Source organism: Ornithorhynchus anatinus, chromosome 9, assembly GCF_004115215.2.
Source record: "Ornithorhynchus anatinus isolate Pmale09 chromosome 9, mOrnAna1.pri.v4, whole genome shotgun sequence".
Classification (NCBI taxonomy): domain Eukaryota; kingdom Metazoa; phylum Chordata; class Mammalia; order Monotremata; family Ornithorhynchidae; genus Ornithorhynchus; species Ornithorhynchus anatinus.
The window spans coordinates 5,378,585-5,391,864 of record NC_041736.1 but is presented as its reverse complement, the minus strand read 5'-3'; the positions used below and the strand labels follow the sequence as shown (position 1 = coordinate 5,391,864).

Genomic DNA, 13,280 nt, shown 5'->3' with positions numbered 1-13,280 from the left:
GTGGGAGGGCAATTTACTCTTCCTAACCACCCCTGTTCCCCCAAAACACTTCTTCTCCCCTCATTTCGGAAGCCTTCAATCCACCCACTTCTCTCAGAGAGGCACGGTGCCCACGAAGGCAAGTTCCCCTTGCTGCTCGGTCCCTTTGGTCCCTGGAATGAAGGATCATAGGTAATGTCACTCCTTTGATTTCCTGCGTGGGGCTCTGCTTGCCCGGGGTTTGAAAACGTTACGTGCCCGGGAACTAGGTGAAATTGAAGAACCCCCGTAAAAACCGAAGCCAACGGTGGAGTGTGGGAAACCAGAGATGACTGAACAAACAGCCTAACCTGCACAAACACAGCGGTCCCTTTTCTGTTTCCCCTGCGATTCAATTAACCGAAGGAGCAAAAGCCAACAAAATCAAATAAAAATGTACTAATAAATTATAAATAGGTACATAAATTCTGTGGGGCTAAGGGTGGGGTGACTAAAGGGTGAAAATCCCAAGTGCAAGAAAAATGTAGAAGGGAGTGGGAGAAAAAAGTGAAGCTTTAATCAGGGAACGCCTCTTGGAGAGATGTGCTTTTAATAGGGTTTTGTAGGTGGGGAGACTGATCCTTGTCAGATATGAAAGGGGAGGAAGTACCAGGCCATAGGCAGGAAGTGGGCGAGGGGTCGAGGGTGAGATAATTGTGATGGAAATACGGTGGCAATAGAGGAGAGAAGTGTGATGGTTGGGTTGTAGTAGGATAGCAGCGGGGTGAGGTAGGACGGGGTGAGGGAATTGAGTGTTTGAAAGCCGATGGTGAGGAGTTTGGGTTTGCAACCCTGCTATCGTGCAGAGTGGCCACTGACAACTCTCAAAGATGAGGGACAACAAGACCCTCGGGATGTCCCAGGTTTGCAGGGGTATCATAAGCACTAATAAGTGGCAGTCCACCGAGGCACCCCCAAACCTAGACCGTGGGGATCCCTCTGTGGGGATCCCTGACCTCTCACCTTTCTTCCCACCCCTCATTACTTCAGGGCCTGTGCGTTCCCCTCTCAGGTCCCCCTGAGCGATGAGTATCGCTTCCGAGACGTGGAACTCTATCAATCAGTCGGCGGTATATATGGCAAGCACTGTACTAAGTGCTTGGGAGAGCCAATACCATTCCGAGGCGTCCTGCTGCCTCTCGACCCCTATGAAGAAACAGCCGGGGGGGGGGGGGCTAAAGGGGGAGATTTGAACGCGTAACCTGCTACCTCCAAGATGGCTGACAGCAGTTTCTACGAAATGAGGTTCCCTCCACACAGCTTTTCTTGTTGAAACTGAGTTTTCCCTTCCAAAAGAGACTACAGTTCACCCCCCTACGGCAACCTTCTCACCATACCGCCATCTCATCCGTCTCGCTGCCGAGCCCTTGCCAACATCCTCCCTCACCCTTCAGGGGGAGAAGGGAATATGTGGAGTATGTGCCAGGCACTGTACTAAGCGCTGGGATGGATACAAGCAAATCAAGTAGGGCAGTCCCCATCCCCCATGGGGCTCACAGTTTTAATCCCTCTTTTAGAAATGAGGTAACTGAAATACAGAGAAGTAAAGTGACTTGCCCAAGATCACAGGGCACACAGATGGCAGAGGCAGGGTTAGAACACGGGTCCTTCTGACTCCCGGGCCTATCCAGTAGGCCATGCTGTTTCTCCTCTTGGACTCCCTCACAGTGAGCTTACGGTCTAGATATCCTCTGGCCAATGTCGGGGAGGACGCTGAGGCATCCGATCAAGCAGGGGGCCCCTAAATTTCTCTTGGCGTGGATGTGCGCTGTCAAGTTAGGTTAGGGGAGTTGCTGAAAAGCCACCGCAGGATGGCGGGTAGAGAACGGCAAATAAGGAAGACAAATTATTTCGGAGAAAGGCTGGACCAGTCTACCAATGTAATCAGTCGATGGCATTTACGGAACCCTTACTGTGCGCAGAGCACAGCTTGGGAGAATATGAGAGTTGGTGGAGATGATGCTAATTTGCATTCTTAGCTGACGAGGCTGATTTAGCCTGACGTAGCAGTGAGAGTGACAGAGGGCGTCATCGGCTGCCAGAAATGATAGCAATGATGTTCAATATTAAGCATGTACTCGCTGGCTGGTGCTGTGCTAAGCATTGGGAAAGTGATGGGATAATCAGACGTGATCCCTGACCCGCATTGGGCTCACAGTCAAAGAAGGTGGGAGAATAACCCACCTTCAAAGCCTTATTAAAGGTATATCTATTCCAAAAGGCCTTGTCTGACTAGTCTTCATTTCCTCTTCTCCCACTCCCTCTTTCAGTCAGTCAGCTGTATTTATTGAGCACTTACTATGTGCAGAGCACAAGCTCTTGGAAGAGTACAATATAACAATGAATAGACCTATTACCTGCACACAGTGGGTTTGGATCCGTACCCTTTATTCACCCCCTCTCAGCCCTGCAGCACTTACGTGTAGATCCATAATTTATTTATTTATATTAACGCCTATCTCTCCTCCTAGACTCTAAGCTCCTTGTGGGCAGGGAGTATGTCTACGAACCGTGTTATACTGTACTCCCCCAAGCACAGCAAGTGCTCAATAGATACCATTGGTTGAACGACTGATCAGGTCACTTACCCCATTTTACAGTTGAAAAGGGAAGGTCGGAAATGATTTGCCCAAGGTCACACAGCAGGCCTGTAGCAGGGCTGGGATTAGAACCCGGGTCAGTTGAGTTCCATCAACTGTATTGATTGAGCACCCGCCTGAGATCTCACTAGGGAGTATTACAATAGAACTAGAAGACAGAATTCCTCTTCTCTAGGAGCTTATAATCTGGGAGGAGACGCTGCAATCATTCCGAGACCAGTGCTTCGCATATAGTAAGCTCTTAACAGATATCATCATCATTATTATTATTATTCTGAGCCAGATGCCGGGGAAGGAGTTCTAAAGAGAAACTCTAGGGCAATTTCCACTCCAAGAGAGACTGTTCCATTTCTGACTTCTCTCCCTCCACGCTCGGCTCGGTCCCCTCTCCTCTCTCCCTGCTTTCACTTCGGTCACAGCGCACCAGTCACGAGCCTCCAGGGCAGAGGAAACAGAGTTTGTTTTGTTTTGTTTCATGGTATTTGTTTAAGGTGTACTATGGGTCAAGCACTGTTCTAAGCACTGGGTTACATGCGAGGTTATCAGGTCGGACACAGTCCACACGTGGGTCTCAGAGACTAAATGAGAGTCCAAGGGGAGCTCAGCGTGGCCGGGCCGAGGAGTCTTGGATCCACGTCCAGGCCCCGTCTATGTCACCCTTCCAGGAGGGCACCGCGAGCATCCGCCACCTGACCCGTTTGGTTGCTGGGACTTCGGAGTCTCGGCAGCCTCGCCGGGACAACCGCACCCTGTGACTTCCTGGCAGCCTGGAAGGAGATGCCCAGCAGAACAGTGAGGTGCCCAAATCCAGCAAGTTTTTCTGTTCGTTTCCTTTTTTACGGCGTTTGTTAAGGGCTTACTAGGTGCCGGGCACAGTTCTAAAGGCTGGGGTAGATACGAGGTAATCAGGTTGGACACAGTCCGTGTCTCACATGGGGCTCCCATTCTGAATCTCCACTTTACGGATGAGGGAACTGAGGCACAGAAAAGGGAAGTGACTGGTCCAAGGTCACGGAGCAGAGAAGTGGGGGGGGGGGCCGGGATTAGAACCCAGATTCTTCTGACTCCCAGGCCCGAGCTCTATCTACTAGGCCACACGGATTCATTCATTCATTCAAGCGTATTTATTGAGCACTTACTGTGTGCAGAGCACTGTACCAAGCGCTTGCGAAGTACAATTCGGCAACAAATAGAGACAATCCCTGCCCACAACGGGCTCACACGGATGCCCGAGCGCTTCCCTCGGGCTCACCTAAGTTCACACTGGGCAAGAACGCAAAGCAACCACTGACTAGATATCTGCATTTGGTGCCCACCTGGACTACTTCTGAATACGGGCAATCAATCAATCGTATTTAATAATGATGGTGTTTGTTAAGCGCTTACTATGTGCCAAGCACTGTTCTAAGCACTGGGGTAGATACAAGATAATCAGCTTGTCCCACGTGGGGCTCACAATCTTAATCCCCATTTTACAGATGAGGTAGAGCGCTTACTGTGTTCAGAGGACTGTACTAAGCACTTGAGAGAGCACAATATACCACAGTTGGTAGATTCATTCATTCAATCGTATTTATTGAGCGCGTACTATGTGCAGAGCACTGTACTAAGCGCTTGGAATGGACGATTCAGCAACAGATAGAGACAATCCCTACCCAATGACGGGCGGTAGATATGTTCCCTGCCCACACTGGACTTACACCTAGACTGGAAGCCCCACAGGGGACAGGGACCGTGACCACCCTGATTAGCTTGTAACTACCCCATACTTATTCCAGCGTCTGGCACATAGTAATACCATTAAAAAAAAATCATCTGCATTCAGCAACTTCTCCATGCCTCAGTTCCCTCATCTGTAAATTGGGAATTCAATACCTGTTCCCCCTCTTACTTAGACTCCGAACTCCACGCGGGTCCTGATTATCTGTATCTACCCCAGCCCTTAACAATAATAATAATGTTGGTATCTGTTAAAGCGCTTACTATGTGCCAAGCTCTGTTCTAAGCGCTGGGGTACTATGTGCCAAGCGCAGGTCGTCCCACGTAGGGCTCACAGTCTCCATCCCCACTTTAAGATGAGGGAAGAGGCACAGAGAAGCTGTGACTCGCCCAAGGTCACCCAGCTGACAAGCGGCGGAGCCGGGATTAGATCCCGTGACCTCTGACTTCCCAGCCCGGGCTCTTTCCGCTAAGCCAGGCTGTAATGCCGGGCCTAGAATAAGCACTTAACAAATACCAGAATTATGATTATCATTAGATCCCAGCCGCAGATAATCAGCGCAACATGCAATCCGCACCCACACCCACTTCTCCTCCTTCAATCTCAGCTCCAATCTCCTTCCCGGTGCCTACCCACCCTAACCTAGCCCAGCCCCGGACCTGCGTGGCAGCTGACTAAGGCTCGGAGAGGGGGCAGGGAGAAAGCCACAGAGCAGTCACTCGGATCCTGAAGGGCGGAGAGCCTGAGAAAGAGTATGGCACCACTGCACAGCAGCAGCAAGAACGACACTGGGAGAGAAGAGAAGACGGCAGCCCGAAGCGAGGATCCAATCATCCCATCGTATCTACTGAGCACTTACTCTGTGCGGAGCACCGTTCTCAGCGCTCGGGAGAGTACGGTACCCCAGTGGGTTCGAATCCCGGCCCTGCCACTTGGCAGCTGTGTGACTGTGGGCAGGTCACTTCACTTCTCTGTCACCTCATCTGTAAAATGGGGATTAACCGTGAGCCTCACGTGGGACAACCCGATTACCCTGTATCTACCCCAGCGCTTCGAACAGTGCTCTGCACATAGTAAGCGCTTAACAACTACCAACAGAAAAAAAACACAATAAAACGGACACATTCCATGCCCACATCGAGCTTACAGTCCAGAGGGGGAGTCAGACAGAGGACGGGGCAGAGACTTTCCTTGAGACATAGCTGGGTGGCACCCCGAGAATACCCAGCAGGAAAACCTCTCTGAACTCAGCGTGGATAATCCGGTGTGGAAAATCGAGAGCCGACTGTAAAAACCATTAGCAAAGCAGCGTGGCCCAGTGGAGAGGGCACGGGCCTGGGAGTCAGAGGACCTGGGTTCTAATCCCAACCCCACCTGCTGTGCGACCCTGGCCGAGGCACTTCGCTTCTCTGGTCCCCGGTTCACTCATCTGTAAAATGGGGATTTAAAACCTGTTCTCCCTCCTACTTAGACGGAAGTCCCCTATGGGGACCCGATTATATTGTATTTTCATACCTCAGTTATTATTACTATCAGAAGACACTTACTCGGGGGAAATTTGTTAAATCCTTTTTAGAAGCCCTGCTACCAGGTCTGATTTTTGTAAGTAAACTGTGAGTTCCTTGCGGGCGAGAAATATGTCCGGTGCTTCTACTGGGCTTTCCCAAGCACCCGATAAAGTGTGCTACATTCAACCGGTACTCCATCAATCGATCAATGGTATCTATTGAGTGCTTGCTGTGTGCCGAGCACTGTACCGAGCGCTTGAGACAGTCCGACACAGTGGCGTTGGTATATATGCTTACTGCCCACGAGGAACTTACGGTGGAGAGAGGGAGACAGATACTATGTACTAGAAGCAGCGTGGCTTAGTGGAAAGAGAATGGGCTTGGGAGTCTGAGGTCGTGGGTTCGAATCCCAGCTCCAGCACTCGTCAGCTGTGTGACTTTGGGCAAATCACTCAACTTCTCTGTGCCTCAGTTCTCTTTTCTGTAAAATGGGGGCTAAGACTGTGAACCCCACGTGGGATAACCTGATCAACTTGTATCTACCCCAGCGCTTTGCTCGGCACATAGTAAGCGCTTAACAAATACCATCATCGTCATTATTATTATTATGATGTATATAAGTGCGATGGGGCTGAGAGTGGGGTAAATATCAAGTGCTTAAAGGGTTCAGATTCAAGTGCTAATACAACACCGAGGGTGAGGGGTGATTTCACTTTTACTCCTAGCAAAAAGTCCCAATCTTTAAAAAAGAAATGAACAGTACGATTGGATATGAAAAGTCCCAGGCCGGGGGTGGAGAGTCATGGAAAAAACAACTTAGCCACTCTGACTCAGTTGCTCCATCTGCTAAATGGGGACATAATCCCCCTCCTATCCCTCCCCTGGAAGGGCTAAAGGGTCACTGAGATGCCTCTAAACAAGGAAGACTTGACAGCAGAAAATCTCTGGGAGTTTCCCCGCCCTTAAACTTGCTTTCCTTTAAAATTCCTTCTCTCCTAGGTCTTCCAAAGGCTGCTCTTAATGGTGGTATTTGTTAAAGGCTTAGAATATTCCAATCGGTCAATGGAATGCTTACTGTGTGCAAAGCACTGTACTAAATAAACATTTGAGAGATTACAACATAAAAGAGAGGTTGACACAACACTTGCCCACATGGAGACTGCAGGCTAGAAAGGGAGTCAAAGACATTAAGATAAATTACAGGGGGGGAGGGAATGGCCGATTTGAAGCGTAATAATAATAATAATCAGAATGATGGTATTTGTTAAGCGCTTATTATATATCAAGCACTGTTCTAAGCGCTGGGGTAGATGCAAGGCAATCAGGCTGTCCCATGTGGGGCTCACAGTCTTCATCCCCATTTTTACAGATGAGGTAACTGAGGCACAGAGAAGTTAAGTGATTTCATTCATTCAAAAGTATTTATTGAGCGCTTACTATGTGCAGAGCACTGTACTAAGCATTTGGAATGCCCAAGGCCACACAGCAGATATGTGGCAGAGCCGGGATTAGAACCTACGACCTCTGACTCCCAAGCCCGGGCTCCTTCCACTGAACCACGCTGCTTCTCAAGGATGTGTTCATAAGTGTTATGGGGCTGGGGGTGGTGTGACTATCAAGTGTTTAAAGGGTAGAGATAATAACAATAATGATAATTATGGTATTTGTTCATTCATTCATTCACTCAATCATATTTATTGAGCGCTTACTGTGTGCAGAGCACTGTACTAAGCACTTGGAAAGTACAGTTAAGTGATTACTATGTACCAAGCACTGTCCTAAGCACTGGGATAGATACCGGGTAATCAGGTTGTCCCACGTGTCTCAATCCCCACTGAACAGATGAGTTAACTGAGGCCCAGAGAAATAAAGTGACTTGCCCAAGGTGGCAGAGCAGACAAGTGGCGGAGCCGGGATTAGAACCCACGACCTCCGACTCCCAAGCCCGGGCTCTTTCCACTAAGTCACACTGCTTCTCCAGCTGATGCGGAAGAGAGGGTGAGGAGGGAAAATGAGGGCTTAATCACGGAGGCCTTCTTAGAGGAGATGTGATTTTTAGGATGGCTTTGAAGGTGTGGAGAGTTGGGGGGGGGGTCTGTCGGATACGAGCAGGGAGGGAGTTCAAGCACTCTAATAATAATAATGTTGGTATCTGTTAAGCGCTTACTATGTGCCGAGCACCGTCCTAAGCGCTGGGGTAGATACAGGGTAATCAGGTTGTCCAACGTGAGGCTCACAGTCTTAATCCCCATTTTACAGATGAGGTAACAGACACGGAGAAGTGAAGTGACTTGCCCAAAGTCACACAGCTGGCAGGTGGAGGAGCCGGCATTAGAACCCACGACCTCTGACTCCTAAACCCTTGCTCTTTCCACTGAGCCACGCTGCTTCTCTAAGCACTGGGCAGACGAAAGATAATCAGATCGAGTCATTCAGTCGTATTTATTGAGCGCTCACTGTGTGCAGAGCACTGGACTAAGATCAATCACAGTCTCTGTCCCACATGGGTCTCACAATCAAGAGAAGCAGCTGGGCAAACTAAGTTCTAATCCCAGCTCCGCCACCCTTGGGCAAATTACTTAAGTTCTCTGTGCCTCGGTTTCCTCATCTGTAAAATGGGGCTTCAATACCTCTTCTGTCTCCCCCTCTTGAGACTGTAAGCCCCACGTGGGACAGGGACCGTGTCTGATCTGACTGAAATGTTTCTAAACCAGTGTGACTACAGACCTCGGCACATAGTAAGCGCTTAACCCATACTATTATCTTTCAAGATATTTTTACTGAATCCCAGACTTACCGCCCTAACTAATCCATCCCAAATGAGTGCCGAACATTTAAAATCCAGAGAGTTTGAATGCCCCTACTCACCGAGCCCCGGCCAGAGGACCCCAGCCTGGGACCAACTAAGACCCCGGAGAAGATCCTAGACGAGCCTAGTGGATGAGGCGCGGGCCTGGGAATCAGAAGGACCGGAGTTCTGATCCCGGCTCTGCGGTGTGACTTTGGGCAAGTGGCTTAACTTCTCTGTGCCTCGGTTCCCTCATCTGTAAAATGGGGATCAACACCGTGAGCCCCATAAGGTACACGGACTGTGTCCAATTGGACTGTCTCCTATCTACCGCGGCGTTCAGTACGGTGCCCGGCACCCAGCCGGCGCTTAACAGATGCCATAACAAAAAGGCGGCCAGCTGGAGCGTCTCTGGAGACATTCACTGACTCAGGCACTGGGGAAGGCCGGGGAAATGGGGAGGGGATGGTGAAAAAAGGGAGGGATACAAGATGAACCACGTGCCTGGACATGGCAGGGGCAGCTGCCTAGATAATTCCTATTATTATGTTATTTGTGAAACACTTACTACGTGCCAAGCGCTGTTCTAAGCGCTGGAGCAGATCCAAGGTGATCAGGTTGTCCCACGTGAGGCTCACAGTCTTCATCCCCATTTTCCAGAGGAGGTCACTGAGGCCCAGAGAAGTGAAGCGACTCACCCAAGGTCACACAGCGAATGGCGGAGTTGGGATTCGAACCCAGGTCCTTCTGACTCCCCAACCCGGGCTTCGCACGTTACCACTAGAGAAGCAGCGGTGGCTCAGTGGAAAGAGCCCGGGCTCGGGAGTCAGAGGTGGTGGGTTCTAATCCCGCCCCTGCTACTCGTCTGCTGGGTGACTTTGGGAAGTCACTCATCTTCTCTGGGTCTCGGCGACCTCCTCCGGAAAATGGGGACGAAGACTGTGAACCTCCCGTGGGACAACCCGATCACCCCGTATCTATCCCAGCGCTTAGACCAGTGCTCGGCACATAGTAAATGTTTTGATGACTACTACAATTCTTTTCATCCATTCATTCACTCGATCGTATTTATTGAGCGCTTACTGCGCGTGGCTTCATGGAAAGAGCCCCGGCTCGGGAGTCAGAGGTCGTGGGTTCTGATCCCGCCTCCTCCCCTTGTCAGCTGCGTGACCTCGGGCAAGCCACTTCACTTCTCTGGGCCTCAGTGACCTCCTCTGTCAAATGGGGTCGAAGGCCGTGAGCCCTTCGTGGGCCCTCCCGATGACCTCGTATCTTGAGGAGCAGCGTGGCTCGGTGGAAAGAGCCCGGGCTTGGGAGTCAGAGGTCGTGGGTTCAAGACCCGGCTCTGCCACTTGGCAGCTGTGTGACCGTGGGCGAGTCACTTCACTTCTCTGGGCCTCAGTGACCTCCTCGGTCAAATGGGGATGAAGCCTGTGAGCCTCCCTGCATCTCCCCCAGCGCTTAGAACAGCGCTCCGCACACAGTAAGCGCTTAGCAAATCCCAACATCATCATTATTACCCGCAGAGCTTAGCACTGTGCTTGGCGCATAGGAAGCGCTCAACAAATCCCAACCTTACCATCACTGTGTGAGGGCTCACCTCCTCCAAGAGGCCTTCCCGGACTGAGCTTCCCCTTTTCCCTCTGCTCTCTCCCCTTTGTCCCCCTTCCCCTCCCCTCAGCACTCTGCTCATTTGTCTGGATTTTTTATTACCCTATTTATTTTGCTAATGAGGCTTCCTTCCCCTCGATTCTATTTATGGTGATTAGGGGGTCTCGTTTCCGTCCGCCCGTCTCCCCCGCTTAGACCGTGAGCCCGTCCTGGGGCAGGGATGGTCTCTATCTGTCGCCGGCCTGTCCCTTCCAAGCGCTTGGTAATAATAATGTTAGTATTTGTTAAGCGCCTACTATGTGCGGAGCACCGTTCAAAGCGCTGGGGGAGATACGGGGTCATCAGGTGGTCCCACGTGAGGCTCACAGTCTTCAGCCCCATTTTACAGATGAGGTCACTGAGGCCCGGAGATGTGAAGTGACTCGCCCACCGTCACCCAGCTGACCAGGGGCGGAGCCGGGATTCGAACCCATGACCGCGGACTCCCAAGCCCGGGCTCTTTCCACTGAGCTAGTACGGTGCTCTGCACAGAGTCGGCGCTCAGTAAATAATAATAACGTTGGTATTCGTTAAGCGCTTACCAGGTGCCGAGCGCCGTTCTGAGCGCTGGGGTGGACACAGGGAGGCGCCCCGTCTTCATCCCCATTTTACAGACGAGGGAACCGAGGCACCGAGAGGCCAAGTGAGTCGCCCACCGTCCCCCAGCCGCCAGGTGACGGAGCCGGGATCAGAACCCAAGCCCTCCGACTCCCAAGTCCGGGCTCTCTCCACCGAGCCTCGCTGCTTCTCGGCTAGGGAATGGATGCGGAGCGCTGTACTGAGCGCTTGCGAAAAGTACAGCCGGACATCCCGGCCCAGCGAGGGGCTCGGAGGGTGAAAGTGGGGAGAGAGAGAGAGAGAGAGGACGAAAGAGATGGGACGGAGGGGGGTCCGGCCCGGCCCGGCCCGGGGGCACTGACCCTCGCCCCCCTCCCCTCCCTCCGGACCCCCCTCCTCTCCCCCCCCCCAGATGCCCCCCGGCCCCCCGCCGACGTCCACGCTCACTCACCTGCAGCCTCCCGGAGCGGGACGGGGCTGGGGGGGGGGGGGGGGGCCGGGGGGCGGGGATGGGGAAGGGGACGGGGGAGAGGGATGGGGAGGGGGAGCGCGCCGGCCGGTCGGGACGGGCTCTGCCGGCCGCCGGACGGCCCTCCGCCTCCCCGGCCGAGCCCACGGAGAAGGCGGGGCCCGGGGAGCCGGGGGGTGGGCGTTGGGGAAAGGGGAGGGGCCCGGGAAATCCGAGGGATCATCCGGAGCGGAGTCCGCCTCCCTCCCCTCCCCATCACCTCCACCCCTTCCCTCCCCGGCCTGGAGACGATCCGGCCCTGCCTCCCGCCCCCTGGGGTGCCCGGCCCGGGATACCAACTCCGGGGGACCTGGGCCGGGATGCCCGGTTCGGGATGCCTGGCCCTGGATACCAATTCCGGGGGACCCGGTCCGGGATGCCCGGTCCGGGTCCGGGGGGGCTGGGCCGGGATGCCCAGTCCGGGATGCCCGGTCTAGGACGCCCGGTCCAGATCCGGGGGGGGGGCCGGTCCGGGATGCCCGGTCTGGGATGCCCGGTCCAGAGGCCTGGTCTGCGATGCCCGGTCCGGGATGCCCGGTCCAGGGGGCCTGGTCCTGGATGCCCGATGGAAGGGGCCCGGTCCAGGGTGCCCAGTTCATTCATCTATTCAATCGTATTTGTACTAAGCACTATTCTAAGCACTTGGGAAAGTACAGATGGCCAGACCATAATACAATCTTTCCCAGGCTTGGTTGTCCCAGGTGGAAAGCTTAGTACGGTGCCTGGCGCGTGGTAAGCACCTGACGGATGCCAAATTTTTTGGGGGGGGGGGGGCGGGGGGGATGGGGGTTGAGACTCAGAGCCAAGAGCCAATAGCCGTTAGCTTCCATGCGATCCAGGCCGACTCGGGCCTGAGACTCCCTCCCTCTCCCTCTCCTTTTCATTTTTTTAATCGTCAAAGTGACGGAAACAGGGCTCGGAGTCCTGGCCCGTTTCCTGAGGTGGGGATTAAGGGAGGGCAGAAGAGCTCTTTGAAGAGAGGACAGAACGTTCACTGCCACACCCCGCCTCCACCATCCGCTCCTGCCCAGGGCCCTGGGAAGATAATCCCGGCCCAGTCGTCCCAATTCCCCAGCCCCGACTCCAAACTGACCCCCACGGGCCTCTGGCCTGGTTCGGCCTCCAGTTCCGAATCTGCCAGTCGGTCGGTGAGAGGTAATGAGCGCTTACCTCCAGACTGTCCGCTCGTTGTGGGCGGGGAGTGTGTCCGTTTATTGTTGTATTGTGCTCTCCCAAGCGTGTGGTACAGCGCTCTGCGCACAGTAAGCGCTCAGTAGATACAAATGGCCGAGTGACTGTCGAGCATGGTACTTCGAAAAATGTATAATACGGTTGGTAGACCCGATCCCTGCCCTCAGAGGGTTGGCAGCCTAGCAGAGGAGCTTACACCTTCAAGAAGCAGCGGGGCTTAGCGGCAAGAGCCCGGGCTTGGGTGAGTCCGGTACGACGGAACTGGTCGACACTTCTCTGCCTCTAACGAGTTTATGGTCTAGAGGGGGAGGTCGTTACTATAAATGAATAAATTACAATATATGAGGCCATCAGAGACACACACTCCCAGTAGCCTTGTCGATGCTCGACAATGATCCGAATTCAGATCCCCACCACGCTTTTTGGATCGACTACTCTAACGATGTCTGATACTCTAAGAATACTCTGAGGAAATCTGAAACAGCCAAAGATCACATCTGCAGTGTTGCCTAGTGGGAAAAGCAGGGGCCTGGGAATCGGGGGGCCCGAGTCTTCATCCTGGTTCTACCACTTGACTGCTATGTGATCTTGAGCAAGTCACTTAACTTCTCTGTCCTTCTCAGTCACCTCATCCGGAAAAAAGGGGATTCGATACCTATCCTCCCTCTCCTTGACACTATTAGCTCCACGAGGGAGAGGGGTTGCAGCTGATTGTATTTTCTCTACCACAGTGCTTGGT

At 52.9% G+C, this 13,280-nt stretch overlaps 1 protein-coding gene across 1 annotated transcript in view; it reads right to left on the bottom strand.

The window, feature by feature from the left end:
* Positions 1-11,330, bottom strand: part of LYPD6B (LY6/PLAUR domain containing 6B) — a 66,095-nt gene extending 54,765 nt beyond the window's left edge. The window contains exon 1 of the mRNA XM_029071532.2: positions 11,294-11,330. The gene's annotated coding sequence lies outside the window, so the exon portion shown is untranslated. The remainder of the gene's footprint in view (positions 1-11,293) is intronic.
* Positions 11,331-13,280: the final 1,950 nt, after the last annotated feature.